Below are 18,355 nucleotides of genomic sequence, written 5' to 3' on the forward strand. Positions count from 1 at the left end.
CTTAGAATGTATCTAATTTTAAACAAGAGACGAAATTAGCAAAGATAGTTTCATTTTATTTGGAATGCATATATACCTAGTTATATTAGAATTTTCCCCTTTGATGAGAACTCTATTTTGAAAAAGTTTAAGTATTTCCATACTTTTAAGAGATAACTGTTTTTTCCAGCGAATCGCCAATTGTTGTGCTCTACAACAACCCGCCATTTCATATCATTATTTATTCACAAAAACTATAATATGAAATGGGTCCTTTTTTATTTTAATTGGTATCAACTTTGTATCATTCAAAAAGGTCCGAAAACAAAAAGAAAACATTACAAAACCTTTTTGACAAACCAATTATTTGGTCTTATAATATAAATGATTAATCTTTTATCATTGCGACAAAGCGATCGCAAGATCGCATATCGCAATGACAAAGGAGGCATAACTTAAAGGCCCACTGGTTTTCTCCGACGCGATAAAATGCAATAGGCTATCAGATATCGGCAATAATAAGTTCCCATAACAAAAGTGCCTTTCGCTCCGATGCGATGCGATAAAGTGCCTTTCGCTCCGATGCGATGCGATAAAGTGCCTTTCGCTCCGATGCGATGCGATATCGCTATCGGCGATCGGGGATATCCCATGCATGCTTTTCAAAGTGCCCCAGTTAATACTCCCGATGCGATGCGATATTGCTATCGGCGATCGGGGATTCCAAAAGGTGCCAATATAAAGATTTAAGTTTTTCCCCGACGCCCGATTGCGATAAAGCAAAAAGTGCAAACTTAAAAAATTACTAAGGCGGGGATATTACGATTAATTCATATTAAAGGCCTTATCTTTCAAACAATGATTCACCTGCGCTCAACCGCCAAAACATCCAAGGCACGCTTAAACAAATCATTCGGCTGATAAACGATATGATGGGCATTTAAAGGATTGGCAGGTTTTAACGGACATTTAATGAAATAGTAATCTGTAAAAACCTTTTCACAGATTGTATCCGCGGCCACTTTAAGTTAATCCTTCATCGTGCATTGATCAATATATCTCACTCGTATTTGGTTTTCGCTACCAATTCTCTGTGTTACGCTTATTTTCACTCCTGTGCAGAATTCTTCCGAAGTAATAGATTCAAGCAGAATGGGGAAGAAGTCTAAGAAAACTGTAGTCGCTTCCGCTTCACCAGCCACAGGACAAGCCGTCGCTGATCCAGGAACTAAAAAGAAAGGATTGATATCTGATACTACATGTTCAGGACTCGGAAAAACTACTTGGCAAAGTACCTATAATTTGATTGAAGCGGAAGAACGAAAGGTGACAGTAGTACAAGCCACAGCGGATACCAATCGAAAGTCTGATGGTACTTTAAAGGACTTAGTCGACTCTTTCCTTCATCGGATAGCGGCTCGGGAACAAATTCTCCCATATACGGATGTAGTGAGGTGGACAATTGAGGAAATCCCAATCACAGACAGAACCTTCTGCACCAGAGATGGGAGAATCTTCGGTTCATTTCAGGCTAATGATTTAAGGCAAATGTATCATTTGCCTGAGCCAGAGAAGAAGTACAACAAGGCATTTCTGGAGAAATTCCGAAGTGAGAACGAAACTGAGTCCGAACCCATTCGGGATTGGAGGAAAAATCCGACGAAACACAAGCATGAAACTTCCGGTAAGTACTCTGTTGATTCCCTATGTTCTCCGTATTGTTATGCTGGGATAATGATGTGTAGATTATGGGGGTTGCACGATTCCGCTAATTTCACTATAGAAATGGTTCCCTTGATGGAAGCGGCGTGTAACAGTGAAATAATGGATTGGGCACTTATAATGTCAGATAAGCTAGCAACAACAGTTCTTAATTTTAGAACTAAAACCTCCGTCACCGAAAGGCTTATTCCCCCATTCTACTACAGTGCTTATATACTAGATACCCTGTGTTTTAATTCTGAATTTCCCGTGCTCGGCTGGAGGTGGACTACACAAGACCCCACTCCTATTCACATATACCATCAGAAATTGTGGAAAACTTCCTATAAGCACCATTTATACCAAGTCTGTAATGGCTTCATGTTACCCATTCATTACTCTATTTTTAATAAACCTGCTCCCAAAATTTCTTACCAAGCAGGGATTGATTTGACATCAATAGGAAGATGGTTCGGAGAGGAAAAATTGACTTATATAAGAATTTTTGGCAGCCAAGCTGAACCTCATGTCCTTCCTTTGTACATACCTGATAAACTGCTGGCGAGGGAGATAGCCTATCAGATTATTTCCGAAGGAGTTACACAAACTCTGAAGAAAAATAAGAAGCAGGTTTGGCCCTCTTTCCCTCTGAGATGTGGTGTCTACACTTTGCATGATTTCAAACATGCAGAGAAAGAAGCTACAAATATGAAATCATTAACTCTAGCAACTCTCCCTAATAGGCGATTTGATCCCAACAAAGTCGCCTATAATGCACTTGAACATGCCAAATTGACAAAGTTTGATCGTAAAGAAGATAAGTTTGATGACCTGTTCTCCTCAGCTGAATCAATGTATCAAGTTAGATCACTGGCCATAATGGAATACAAAGATGAAGGGTTAGTTGAATTCAACAGACTTAGAGAACAGAGGTTGCAAACTCTGCCTCTAGATCTGTTAGCGACAACCCCAGCAACAGGATCAAGCGAGCCTTAACAGCGACATACTAAGGAACCTCTGGTTACAACTAAAGAATAGGAGAAAGTGCAAGAGGAAACCTAGACTAAAGAGTAGGAACAGAGCAACATAGAAGTAAATGTAGATACTCAAATTGATCCCAAATTTCTCCAGGAATGGCAACAATTTGATTCAATTATCAGTAATCTTGAGTGCTCAAAGGACACCGAAACTTCAAAAGTGGCAGATACATAGGAGACCACTTCAAAAGAGGTTCCAAGTGGAACTAGCAGCCTACCCAGTTCGAAAGAAGTAGAAATAATCCCAAAGGATCCCTCCGATCAAATTATCTTGCAGATAGAAGAAATTCCTCCCTTGGATGTCTTCTATAGCCCAAGACACAAAGCTGTGGTAAAACGACAGAGGAAGAGGAGAAGGACTGATCAACCTTCCCTATTCCCAGAACAAACGGTCACGTGCAATGTGGTTTGGAAGGAGGAATTTGACCCCTCTGATGACCTAACAAAACTATCACAATATGCTGGAGCCTATTCGGCAGCAACAATAGATAAGGCATCAGAGGTGAGTCTTTTATTAAAAACAAAAGACCAAGAGATCTTTTTATTGCAAGCACAACTAACAGAAGCATAATAGAAGGCGGAGCAGGTAGAACGACAATTGTTAGCACAACAACAAATAAATAATCAATTAACTCAACAATTGCAGGAAGAGAAACAGAGGATTGATCACAGCGCAGTCTAGAAGCAGAAAGAGTTGTCTGAGGCATTGGCACAACTGAGGGTAGCAAATGAACAAATGCTGAAGTCAAAAGATGAGCAGATTGCTCAACTATCAGCCCAGCTAGAGAAGACAAAGAATCTTCCACAGATAGCCGAATTCAAATCAGAAGCATTACAGATAAATAAGGCATTAATAACACAGATCAAGCTTTTATGTCAACAAATCGCCCAGGCGGAACCATTATGCGATTTGACGACATCAATATGTAAATAATCAGAAAAAGCTAGAACAGACTTGGATCAAGCTGATGAAACATTAACTGAGTTTCTTGAGTGGCAAGATACCGATAAGGGACAGGTGGCAAATTTACCAAATATTTTAGAATCACATAAGGAAATATTATTTACAGAATGGCAGTCCCAGTTAATGAAAGTAGAGAGGGAAATTTCAAGATGCAAATCAACCACAAGTAATTTGGTTGAATTGGTTAATAATACTCTCTACTTGTCTAACATGATTTCTCAATGCACTCTAGGTAAATTGACAGCGGCGAAAACATTGGAGCAGTCATGTTATCCGGATCTGGAGAAAAATGGGAGATTAATCGCTGGAATTAACAATTTAACATGGGACGCCTATTGGTTCTTCTTAATAAAACCGCACAGCCAAAGAGCCGCCCTCAAATGCCTTACAGATGCAATTAGGTATATTATTCCCGATATTCAGGATGCCACCTATGCCGCCCAGCTCAACTCTCGCCTCAACAGACTGCCTGAAGTGGAGCCAATGCTTGCGATATGTCAGCTCAGGTTTAAAGGCAAACAACCTACATGATGATTCATGCCGCCGACTGCCAGATTGCTGAGAAGGAGATATTCAAGATCGTTCGATACCAATTAAGTAGGATTTCAGTTTCATAGATAGTTAGTTTAATTCAGTATTTATAGACCCTTTCATTGTTTTGGAAAGGGTCGTAAAGTTTTGTACTTGACTTAAAAGCCTGAAGTTGCACTACTGTACTTCAGGCATATTCTTTTATAAAACTGGACCAATTATTCTAATTTTGGCAAGGAAGCTTTTATGAAAATGTGCACTACTGTCTTTGTTTGAAAATATTCCTGCGTTGGAAGAAGAATCTCAAATAGCAATTGATATTGGGAGTGACTAGAAGCTCATATGGTACTATTATCTATGTCTGAATTCATTCTTTTTATATGAATTGTCATTTGATCGCCTTTGCTATTATCGAATATATGTATGTGTTTTAACAGCATTTCTTTATTCCCTCCACTATTGGATGTTTATGGTATGCTTTTCTTTTGATCATATATGTATCGATGATATAAATGACAAGTGTAGCAATATTGCGTTAATCACTTTGTTTAACTATTTAAGCAAAGTAATTCTTGAATGAATAAATGTCCATGTCTATTAGATGGAGTCATCTATATGCCTGTCAATAAACATAGATCATTAAGCGCTATACTTCAAAGTACAATAGTTCCCAGGATTAGTAGTAGTTCTTTTATTTTGCAGATAGATTAAGTTATTCGCCTATCATTAGATTAGACAATCCATCATTCATCCATCCCGTTTATTCATTACTGGGAAACTGGTCCCATTATCCCCAGTCGGAGCCACCATTCCAAACAGAAAAGGAGCTGTATTAAGGTCCGGACCGGGTGGTTATCCCCCAATGTTGATACAATGATTTTCGGGGCATCAACAAGACCCTTGTTTCATTTTTTAATGAGGTTGACACAAGACAACGAACTATCCTTGGACCCTTGGTCACAACTCGTAAGTGGTCATGAAAGAGAGATCTGGTTCCAATGCCCCTGGTACATGATGTACAACATCACTGAATTGATTGTCAGTTGATGTAGGTATGGAACAGGTTGCCACATAATTAACCCATGGCGGGGATGATACCATTGGTATAAATGGACCATTTAGGGACGATGGTTGACTAGGAGCTATATTTGGACCGGGAAATGAAAGCTGGTCAACAGTGACAATTTTGCCTTCATGCGGGAAACAAATCACTCGAAAGAGTGTTGAAACAATAGCTCCCATATCATAAACATAGTCACGCCCAAGAAGTAAATTGTAATCTAAAGGGCCTGGGACTACCATCATGTTCAGATAAATGGTTTTCCCTCCCAAAGTAATAGGTAACTGAGGAAGGATCCCTAACGGTCGACTGGTTCCTCTGTTAAAGCCCAACAGATTCTGTGTAACAGGCACAAGCGGTGGCGAACCAAGCACTTTCCAAGTAGTTGAGGAAAGGATACTCACTGATGCACCTTCATATATAATAGTGCCAGATACAATCATTTTACAAACTTGTACTATGATCTGGAAAGGCACATAAGAAGGAAGGTGGAATCCTGCCAGTCGATTCCAATCAAAGGAAGTGACTAGACTACTTGGAGGGGGTACTATAGAAACGGGAGAATTAACCCCTTGAGTTACGAGAACTGGAGGATTTTCCTCCTGTCTTGATGGAATAGGTGGACTATCCCCAAGCTCATTTGAATTTGAGGAAACAAAAAGAACTTGAGTGGTATGATTTTCACTCTCTTCGGGAAAGGTATTATTAGCTAAAGGTGAAAGCGGGTCAACTACCACCTCGACTTGTTGATTTGGATCGGGTATAGACTCATAGGATTCACTTTCAGAGAGAGTGGTTTCGACCGACAGTTGATTTTGGTCAGTTAATTTATCAACTAGTGAAGGATTTAGGGAGAGTTTCCTGTAACCAGATGGAAGTCGCTGCGGTGAAGCAGGACGGTTATCCAACACTTTCTTGGCTTCATCCAGATAGGGACAAAGGTAAATGGGGTGATTCCCTTTACATAACCTACATGGAAACTTGACTTTTCCTTTCTTTCCATGAACTTTACTATCACTAGTTGATGGTGTGTCACCAACATGATCTCCATAAGTTGATGACATAGGAAGATGTGAACGGGAAGACCATTCTCCTAAGATCTGAGGAAAATCATGACAACCTCGAAGAAGATGGTCTCCCGCACAAAGTTTGCATGGATATTTGACTTTGTGAGACTTAACGGACGGATTTTCATCAAATGTTGCATTCAAAGCAATGGTTTCTTGGTTGCCCCCTTGCTGAATTGGCTTCTTCTTCTTCTTATTCTTCTTCTTCCCTTTCTTCTTCTTCTTAGCCACCTGGTTACTAGTACTAATACTTTCACCAAATGAAGAGGAAGAAGGGGAGGAAGAAACGACCAAGGAAGAAGGCAAAGGGTCAAGCTTAGGATCAAATGGAGGTTGATTTTGTCCAGTTGGAGGTGTACTCAATTGCGGAGAAATCACGATATCTTGAACCAAGGAGGTCGAAAACAACCATACTGGCAAGCCAATGGTGAATCCCAGAAGGGACAATGTAGCCATATAAGGAGCACCAATATTTCCAAAAGAAGGAAAAGGACTAGGATTCCCATCAAAAGGAATTCTTTGATCGGTGGACTCTAGATTTGTCACCATATGTTTCAACATAAGATCAACTAAGGAATAGGGATGTTATTCGCGGTGAATTGATTTTAACGACACTTGGACACAACTTCACTTTTTCAGTTTTAAAGAGTCGAGAAAAAGCAAAAGATGACTCTAGTCGCTTTCAATTTTTAATGAGCCTGAAAGGACAAGTGCTCAGATGGACCTTTTCTTTTAAGGAGTTGAAAAGGAACGAAAGTGACTACTCTGGAGAATCTAGACAAAGAGGATTACTAGACCAATCAAAAAACTACAATATACACCTTGGTGGTAAATTAAAGAGAAATTACCAAGGATTTAATGTATGACAGTCAATCTTCGCAAATGCTGTGTTCAGTGCATTGCGATCGATAAGGCGGGAGACTCGGTTTCCTATGGATAAAGGATTTAAGCCTAGTGGGGTCTCCTAATATATACATGACGGTACTGGGAGCACAAGTCCGTACTAGCACTTGTCATATCAAAGAGGAGGAATCACCCAACCTTCAATAAAAATGATAGCCACTAAGTTTAACGACACTGGAACACGTCTCTAGCCTAGACCTATAAATATGTTGTGTTAGATTCCAAAGCATTTTAAGTTCATTGATGTTCATTTTAAAGTTGATCTTTCTTAAGAGTTTGCCTTTAATGGTTCACTGCGTAAATGTGATCTAAAATTCCTAAAGATGCAATTACAATGATAAGCAATCTTTTTGTCTATTTGATCAATGAAAATCCTAGCTACTAGGGTGAGAGCCTAGAAGTGCTTAAGCAAATAGCAAAGAGCACTCACTAATGCAATTTTCCTAAATCATATTTTGCACACAAACCAAAAATGCTAAAATCCAAGATGCATGTATTTGTTTTCAGTTTTCCTTAATGTGAATGATTCAAAAAATGAAAGCTAAATGCACAAAGACTCAAAATATCTCACTCAACAATGATCATTTTCGACAATTTTTCTTCAAGAGAGAAAGGAAGACTCAAAACGACACTTTCAAGATTGAATAAATATGCTTTAGACAATTTTGAATGTAAACAAATTAAATCAATATGCAGCAAAAGTTTAATCGATTATCAAATGAAGGAAGAATTTATGACACTTCACTTTTCGACACAAAACGACGATTTTATGACAGTTTCTTTATCAAAATGACTAATCGACTAAAAAAACTTTTGACAAAGGATTTTATTTAATGAGAAACCATTACAAAAGACATTCACTAATCCTAATCTAAATTGAGGCTGATCTGAAATGATGCAAGCAAGCCACAGTGAAAAACATGGTTCACATTCAGCAAATAACCAAACAAAACTGAAAACTAGCCACAAATCTTTAATTCCTATATGGGAAAGTTGAGTTTACACAGTCATCGCACCTGGGCTTCACAGAAAACTAGATGCATCGCACTTTACTCTTTCGGGAAGTGGGATGCATACTGAGTCACAGTGGAAGAAAATGCGATGGTCCAGGGAGTGATTTGGCTCAAATTGTCAATAGTTTTCAATGGATTTGGCTTGGTTTTAAGGAGCAATGGTAAGAAAAGTATGATGGGATGTCTTGAGAGGTTACTGAGCTACCAAAAGGGCATCTAGATGTGTTTACAAATCAGATGTTCAATACATAAACTAAACCAGATATTGACTGAACTAGCATTTATCTACTATGCAATTGCATAGCAAGAGCGGTTCGAAGGTTTCCTTGCTAGCTTCAAGCTCCGTCTATAATTTAAATAATTCAACAAATAACAACAAACAAACATCTGGTCTCCCTAGTGGAGTCGCCAATTTGTTTATGGGAAAACTAGTGTCTTTTCGAACGATTAGCCCTCTAGGCTTGGTAGCTAACCTGGAAACAACAGACAAAGCTATTTAAACATCTTTGCTATGTATGATGGATAAGAGAAAGATTTTAGAGGACCAACCGGGAACTTGCGCTTGAATCCTCGCTTGATCCTTCTCTCCTTTGACTAGTTTTGTAACTCCTCCCCATACTTAATACACTTGGAGAGTACCTGCACAACTACAACAATGAAAACTTGTCAAAGCATCATGATCTATCATAGCATAAACATTGCAAAATCAGAAATACAATGGACAAAAGAAAGCATTCACAATTGACACAATCAATTTGGGAAAAATATCAAATAACTTTATTAATAGAAATAAGGACTACAACCTAGCAACAATCACCTGATTTAGTGCCATCCTTCCAGCTTCTATCCTCCTTCACCTCATGAATTAGCAAAGACATACCAACAAGAATACTATGCTTTCTCCTCAATACAAATAATAGAAGCACTTCCTTACAATTCACAACAAGTCAACATTTTGATCTCTTGGATGGGAGATCCTTTTATAGATGATGGCAAGAGGGTGAGTCATCAAGTGGAGATGATGGGTGTCATTCCATGTGTAGAAATTAGTTCCACAAGGGAGGGGAATTGGAGATGGTTTCCTAGTTCCCTTGTTCAACTTTGGGTGAATTCAGAGAGGCAAGTGTCATAGGAGAACTTTCTAGAAGATTCTATGAGTAACTAACTCACAAACTGTCTCGGAAACTTGTCCAACCTCTCCCATCACACCCTATAGAAGGCCTAAATAGTATGCATCACACTTTGACAGTGTAGCAGGTAGTATGCATCGCACTTTGATAGTGTAGCAGTCAGTATGGTTTAGTTTAAGCACTTTCTGGATGATTTCTGAGATGGAACTTTTGGGGAATGATGCATTTAGATGACTTGGTTTCTTTAGGGTATGAAACAACTCTTTTAGGGGTTGATGAGCCCTAATATATTGACATATGAGTTTGGGGTTGATGAGCCCTAATATGTCTATAACAAGGAGGATGATGAGTACCCACAAAATATTAACATTTTAGAAACGGAAGGCTGTTGCGAGATTCAAGGACCATCACTTGAAAACCTCGACATCATCGCGCTGCTAAAGACAAAGCAGGTCAACATTGGAACGGAGGAGGAGCCGAAGTACGCAACGCTTAGGGACTTTTGGGATGATGCCACGGTGGATAAGGTCGTTGAGTTACTCCGTGGATACCAAGACTTGTTCCCAACCAAAATTACGAAATTAAATGGGATTATTGGTGACTTAGGGATGATGAAGATCACCCTGAAACTCGACGTGAAGCCAGTTAAGTAGTAGCCTTACCTCTTGAATCCAAAGTATAAAGAAAAGGTCTGCGACGAATTAGATAAAATGCTCGCAGCTTGAATTATTGAACCAATGGAAGAATCTGACTGGGCGAGTCCTATGATAGTACAGGAGAAAAAATAGAAGGGTGAAATAAGAATATGCGTGGACCTCAAGAAGCTGAACGATGCCTGTGTATACGATCCATTCTCGACACCGTTCATAGATGAAGTATTGGAGAATGTTGGCAGTCAGGAAGCATACTCGTTCACGAATGGGTTCTCAGGGTACCATCAGATCAATATTGCGCCGGAAGATAGTACCACAACGACCTTCACAATAGAAAGGGGATGCTTTCAATAATCATTATGCCGTTTGGACTGAAGAACATGCCAGCTATATTTTCGCGCATCGTTGTGGCCACGTTCAAGTGATACATCCACGAGTTCTTGGAGGTCTATCTGGATGATTGGACTGTATTTGGATTAGTTAAGCACCATGCAGCGAGCTTACGCTTGATGCTGGATACTTGCCGTTGACACCAGATTGCGTTGAACCTTAAGAAGTGAACATTCCTTGTTCCCTTTGGAAACCTGCTGGGACATGTGGTCTGCAAACAAGGCCTAATGGTGGACCCTACGAAGATTTCCGTTATCCTAAATTTGGAAGCACTGCGAAGTGTTAAAAAAATGCGCGCTACTTTGAGGGACACTGGATACTATAGGAAGTTCATCAAAAGTTATGCCCAAATAACAACGCCGATGGAAAAGCTATTGAAAAATGATGTTACATACTGCTGGAATGATGATTTCGTGAAAAGTTTGGATGTCCTCAAGGGGAAACTGGCCTCCGCTCCAATCCTGGTCTTCCCAAAATGGGATGGGAATTTCATGTACATGTTGATGCGTTGTGTATTGCGCTGGGAGTTGTACTCATACAAGAGGGCGCAAAGGGCGTGGATCGCCCAATCATGTTTGTAAGTTAGAGATTGTCCAAAGAAGAAAAGAACTATTCTACGACCGAGCGCGAGGGGTTGGAAATGGTGTACGCGCTCCAAAAATACCGACACTATTTACTCGGAGGACATTTCAAGATGTACACCGACCATTCCGCGTTGAAATACCTGGTGAATAAGCCTGTGTTGGGGGGGAGCATATGCCGATGGCTCTTACTATTTCAAGAATATGATTTTGAGGTCATAGCCAAGTCGGGATGCCTAAACGCAGGATCAGATCACTTGTCACGAATTGAGACGGGCGAGGAACCCATGAATTTGGAGGAGGGACTACCTGATGCACAAATCTTTGCAGTGCGCATCGTGGACGGACACTTCGAAGATATAATCCATTTTCTAACAATAGGGATTGCACCGAAGGAATACTTAGTCCAACAGAAAAAGGAATTGGTGGCGCGGTAGATTTTTTCTGTCATCGCGGGATACCTCTACAAAATGGGCAATGATGAGATATTGCGAAGATACATACCTGAATTTGAACGAGGTTAGATACTCGTGGAAGCACATGGGGGCACTGCAGGAGGACACTATGCAGGATGTGCGATCGCACAGAAGATTCTTCACTCAGGGTTATGGTGGCCAACCCTGCAACAGGATTCGAAAGCGCATTGTAAGGCATGCGATATATGTCAAAGAACTGGAAAACCATCACGAAAGGATGAAATGCCACTAAATACAAAAATGACACTGCAACCATTTGAAAAATGGGCAACCGACTTTGTGGGATCGATCAAACCTCAGGGAAAGATGGGTGTGCGCTACATCATCACCACAACAGAGTATCTAACATGATGGGCAGAAGCATAGCTGGTCAAGGACTGCACGACCGCTACGACTGCAATGTTTTTGTTCGAAAACGTGTTGACTCAATTTGGCTGTCTGAAAATCTTAATGAGTGATCGCGGAACACATTTCCTGAATGAAACCATCAGCGTGTTTACAGAAGATTTCCAGGTGTATCATCAGAAAAGTACACCGTACCACCCACAAGCTAATGGGACAGTAGAGGCATTCAACAAAATACTAGAGACTGCACTGACCAAAGTATGTAATGTGCAGCGAGATGACTAGGACCTACGCATACCTGCCGTATTATGGGCGTACAGGACAACGTGCAAGAAATTGACAGGACAAACACCTTTCTGGTTAGTCTATGGCACGAAAGCTGTCATGCCGATGGAATACATCGTACCTAGTCTTCAAATAATAGCATTCACAGGCATGACGGACCACGAAGCTCTGGAAGAAAGGTTTGCGTAATTAAAAGAACTCGAGGAAGAACAGTTTTTGGATGGATTTCATTAGCAGGTAAAAAATCAACGTGAAAAGGCCTAGCACGAATGCCATATCAAGTTGTGCACCTTCAAGGTAAACGACTTATTGCTGCTGTATGACAGCAAGTTTGAAAAATTTCTAGGAAAATTCAGAATGCACTGGATAGGACCATATGTGGTTAAGTAGGTCACAAACAGAGGTGTGGTCCAACTAGTCAAACTAAATGGAGAACCCTTCCCAGACAAAGTAAACGATTTTGGAAATAATACTGAGAGGGGGGGGGTGAATCAGTATTAGTCAATTCAATAATATTTTTCTTTTCATACTCAATTTCATATACGCTACTTCAATGAAGGTAACTCGTGTATGCACACAACTATGTTTAAAGAAACAAGCGTATACCTAATAAACTCATGATTCAGTTAATTATCATATGTTGATCTTTAATCTGAGCATCAGGACTTTATTAAACATTAAACAATAACCATGTGTAGTTAATAATAGAAAGAACTATCACACATAAGCAACGTACAAGAACACCAAGATCTAAGGTGGAAACCCAATGTGGGTAAAAACCACCTGCTGCTGTCATCTCTGTCTTCTTTTAATAATAAGAAAAACTGTTTACAATATTGTACTGGCGCAGACTTATACCAGTACGCAGGCTTCTACCTGCAGAAGGCTACCACCTTCTCTCATTCTCCAGCTTCTACTGGAAGGGAGCTACAACCCCCTTTGCTCTTGTATTGGCTGATATGTTTACCAATATGTAGGTGCCGACCTACTGAAGGCTACAACCTTCTCACTTCCTCCAGGGACCGCGTTTCATAAATTTTCATACTGGATACTCCTGGAACACAACATCAAAATCTGAAGGCCACGTTTCATCCAATTTTCATACTGGACCCATCAATAACATTGAAGCTCAACATCAATCACCATTGCAATACATCCATAAACTATATCTGCATCAACCAATCACTAAAAATCAATCTGAATCAACCAAACTCAATCAATCATTGACAATCTCTGAACCTCTGACACAATTGAATTAATCATTCATTCATACTGTAATCAATCAACTGCAACAGATAGATCAGTACATAGTTCTGAGTTACATTATCATTTAGAATCAATTGTCATCTTAAAAACCATGTTTCAGATTGTATACGCTATTTGGCAGAAGACAACCTACATGTATACACAGCTTCCCTGAAGCAAACCAGCGTGTAGATCTGTAAACACTTTTCTGCACTTCCAGACTTCAGACATAATCATACATAGAGGATAAAATATGTGATAGTGATCAGATCTAGCCCATTCATTATCATATCACATAATAATACGTCATTATGCTCCTGATCCATAATTAGATTTCATCCATCAACACTGAAGCTAATCACAATCAACCAATCTGAATATGCAGAACACTGTCACCAAAAAGCAGTCACCAGAACACCATACAGAACTCATAATACTGCAACATTAAATAGAACCCATACTTCAGAAGATATACGCTACATCCATGAACTGAACCAGCGTGTATACGCCCTTTTACCAAGGGAAACCAACGCACAGATCTGCAAATTCCATTCTGTGATGTATACGCTACTTTTGTATGCGAAATCAGTGTGTATACGCTGTTTTACCAAGGCCAACCTGTGTATAGATCTGGAAATACTAACTTAAAGCATCACAACTATTTTAGACTTCATTCATACCCAGATCATCACATTTACATAATAAAAACATGCGTCAATATTCAGATCTAGAATGTTCAAGATCAAACCACATAATGATAATACATATAAGTCTTCATGATCCCGATCCATCAACTTTCATCAACCATAAAGGTGCATCCTTAGTTCAGATCAAGCAAAGCATTAAAAACCCATAACCTGCATATTTGATCTCATACTTCATCAAATATTCAATACTTGAGTTCCTTTGTCTAATGATCTCCTCCTCCTTTTATAGTCTTAGGTCTTACTCAATACCATGGTCCAAAACCACTTAGAAACAATACCTTGGACCAATTACCTGGGGTCAACACTTCGGACAAGATACCTTGGACCAATACCATGGGTCAAAATACCATGGTCCAAATACCACAGACCAAAACCAAATTCTCCAAAATGTACATGCCTTTCCTTGCATGAAAGTGCGTGTATACACATACGCGCCTTTTGGTCTTCTAATTCGCATGTATACATGGCTTGGTCAATGTGCAACCTACGTATACCCTTCTTTATTCCTTGTGTGTATCTTGAAATGTAAATCATCAAATCTGTAAATGCTATTGTTATGCATTCTGTCACATCTGATATGTCTTCTGTAGATTCATCTAATTACCATATACAAGAGAGTTGTTCTACTACAAGTGGGTTGCCATCAAGTACAACGCATACATCATAATGCCAACAATCTCCCCCTTTGGACTTGATGGCAACCATGTTGGTGTTGATTACTGCAATATGTAGAAACTGTTAGAGATAATAGGAAACACCAAAATACTCTCCCCCTTTGACATCAAGGGCAAAGGGTGGACCAAGATATTCTCCCCCTTTGATATCAAGGGAATAGAGCTGACCAAAAGAAGACTTCCATATCTGAACCGTTGAATATAAACATTGATGATGCTCCCCCTAATCATATGCTGAATTTTCTGATTAAACTCCCCCTTTGTTCATGCTGAGATGTACTGTATCATCCATGCTCCCCCTAAGCACATGTTGAATTCTCTGATATGCTGAAGTGTGCTGATTGAGCTTCATGCTCGGGTCCATGCCCCCCCTAAAAATAAGCAAGGTCTACAAAATGATGTTCTAAAAGAAGAACATGACTCTATATGTTATCACTGAAAAGTCTGTTGTAAAAAATTTTAGCCTAGCTTAAAGACAGGGTGTTTTCGCAGCGCATAAATCCGTTAGCAGTTTCGCATCGCCATCTGTTTTAGTGATTTCGTAGCGAAAACACTGACCTTGCATTAGCTGCGCTGCGAAATTGGGAAATGATAGATATTTAAGGTGAATTGATGGAAACACTGCAGGAAACGAGGTTTATCAAACTGTTATATGTGGGCCTGTACTCCATTGAAGGAAGGGGATGATATGGTTCGTTTGCAATATGCATATTCTTATTGTTGTCACTTCATTGTTTCTGGCAAACGCTGGGGCTATAGCTTATGAGATTTCTGATTATATTGTCACTTCATACTGAGGAGATCATGGGACCTGTATTATTCCTTGCAGACTTGCCGTTGTCTGCATATGCTTTGAAGGGGAACATTCCAGTGGTAGTTTTACTTTGCGCTCACAGCTGTTCTGGCAGGTTCTCATGATCACCAACGGAGGTCCATCAAAACTCTGTTTCATACCCAAGTCTCAAAATCGTGGTCCTTTTTGAAACCAATGCTCGATCAGAATCGGTTTATGAGAAGGCTTCTTTTCGTCGACTTATTCCAAGTTGTCGTTGCCTTGTGTCAATTGAAGGTTTTTACGAGTGAAAAAAGGATGAAGCGAAGAAGCATCTATTCTATATACATTTTCAAGATAAAAAGCCCCTTGTCTTTGGAGCTCTTTATGACACATGGAAAGATTCTGAAGGAGGAGTATTCTTTACATTTACTCTTTTGACTACACGTTCCTCTAAGGCGTTGGCGTGGCTTCATGATTGAATGCCTGTTATATTGGGGACGGAGGGCGCAATTGATGACTTGTGGAATGACCTTTCTGGCTTTACATTTGAAATAGTTACTCAGCTATACGAAAGTATTGTTGTGTCCCAGTACCAGCTTTCAAGAGGAGCCATGAAGGACCCCATGTTCATACAACTAATGAAGATGCTGTACATTATTGTGAGACAAGATGTCATTCTTGTGGCTATTTTTGCCGACTTCCGATCGATCACCCTGGTTTGCGTAACACAGTGCATGGCAATATGAGAAATGTTAAATTCATTTCAGAATCAGAGGAGATTGATATTGTTGGCAGAAGCCGAGAAGCGATGGCTATGGCCATGACTGTACTACTTGTGTGTCTTAGTATTTTTATTCATGTCCTTAATGCAGAACAGTCTCTGCGTATCCGTCTGCCTTCATAAGATGATGCCATAATTCAGAAGATGCCAAAGCCGAAAGGAATGGAGCTCGTGAAAAGCTCAGCACGGCATCTAATGCCTCATACATCGCGGCTTCTTATGTCAAATTCGTAGAATCGGGGGGTGCCAGGGTTGTTCCTTTAATCTACAACGAACCCACAGAAGTTCTCGAACAGAAATTTCAAGCAGTGAATGGTTTTCTTTTCACCGGGGGAAGCGCTAAAGATGGTCCTTATCATTAGACAGTTGAAAAGCCTTTTTGGAGAGCTCTAGAAGAAAATGATAATGGAGGATCCTTCCCTGTGTATGCCGTTTGCTTAGATTTTGAGATTCTTAGCATGATAGTTAGCAGGGATATTAACATTCTTGAAAGATTTGATGCTGTGAACCATCCATCAACCCTATCCTTTGAGAGTGACGCTGCGAAGAATGGTAGCATATTCAAATGGTTTCAGCCTCATATACTCAGTAAAATGACCTCAGAGCCTCGTCTTTTCCAGAATCAAGTGTTTGGGATATTTTTATGTACAGTGGTTGGAGATTTTAATGGTGAGGATATCCAGTGACTGCTGTACAGTGGCATCCAGAGAAAAATACATTTGAACGGGAAATACTAACAATTCCTCACTCTGCAGATGAAATTCAAGTAACTCAAAGTGTTGCCAACTTTGTTATTAGTGAGGATCGAAAAGGCCGGGTTCATAGGTTTAACTGTGAGAGGTTGACAGAGCTTATATCTGCAATGATTTAGCAGAGTGAACAGGTTAAGGATCGGTTCTATGCAAAACATGAATCCCTTTCACACAGCTCTTGGCAGGTGATGGTTACAATAACCCATCAAATTGGCGTTGATATAAACCTGGCTACTTGCCATGAGTAGATGTTTCCCCAATACAATTTGTATCAGGTCTTGGTCCGAGAAAAGCTGCATCATTACAGAAGGCTATTTTAAGGGCAGAAGCGTATTTATTCTCATAGAACCACCCTTGGAGCAATGAAGCGGTTTGTATTTATAAATGCTGCAGATTTCTTAAGGTTTAGAAGGACTGGACAGGCTTCCTATAGTAATCATGTCATGGATACATTGGATGATACCAGAATTCATCCAGAGTCATATAACTTCGTTTTAGCTTCTTATGTCAGGCAGTTATTGAAGCTCCAAGGATTCTTAATCTCTCGAGCAGTGAACACATTAGTGAATCTTATGGGGAGGATTTTATTTTCATTTTCAATGATTGGCATACATCTCTTCATCCTTGTTACTTGAAGATAGTCAAATTTTAGGTTGAAGCTGTGTTTTTTTTTTAAAATTATACAGCAGTTTCGTAGCGCGCTACGAAACTGCTGTAGCTGCATGTTTCAGTTGAGCCAGTTAATTATGTACATGTGACTGCAAATCTTTTTGAAAGTTCTGTGATCACACAGGTATATGGAAAAGGGTGGCCAGCACATCAAAGACGTGGCAGCCTATGCTATTTTGAGTAATAAAAAATAAAAGGCACGCTTCTTTGGATTCGAATATGGTAAAGCGCATCAAAGACCGACAAACAAGGGCATATGTTTCAGGGTAACAGAAATGTCATTAAAGACAAACATGGAGCATTAAAGGTTCATCACAGCCAAACTAAAAGAAGCCATTTGTCAGAGAATGAACCTGTTCTCTCCTTTTTCTCGTAGGAGCACCAGTTTGATTGTAATAAATGCTTTTTCCAGCATGATATAGAATTAGAGTTTTAATTGTTTTAGGATTCCAGCGCTGTCAATTAATGGGCAGCTGTAATTATTAGTTAGTTAAAAGTTAATAGGTGTCATTAGGAAAGGACTTCGAGTTCCCCTCAGATGAATCGGAGTCAGGTAGAAGAACTTTATAAATAGCTGAAACAGAAATAAATAAAGGGTTGGAGATTTATGAAAAAACAGAGTTTTTATATTGGCTAA

At 39.7% G+C, this 18,355-nt stretch overlaps 1 pseudogene; it reads left to right on the forward strand.

Annotated features, from left to right (window-relative positions):
• The first annotated feature begins 16,324 nt into the window (after positions 1-16,324).
• LOC149209678 (putative gamma-glutamyl hydrolase 3 pseudogene) lies at positions 16,325-17,168 on the forward strand (annotated as a pseudogene).
• Positions 17,169-18,355: the final 1,187 nt, after the last annotated feature.

This window comes from Pinus tabuliformis, chromosome 1_2, assembly GCF_031772625.1.
Source record: "Pinus tabuliformis cultivar Carrire ecotype Pingquan chromosome 1_2, CPIR1, whole genome shotgun sequence".
Taxonomy (NCBI): Eukaryota; Viridiplantae; Streptophyta; class Pinopsida; order Pinales; family Pinaceae; genus Pinus; species Pinus tabuliformis.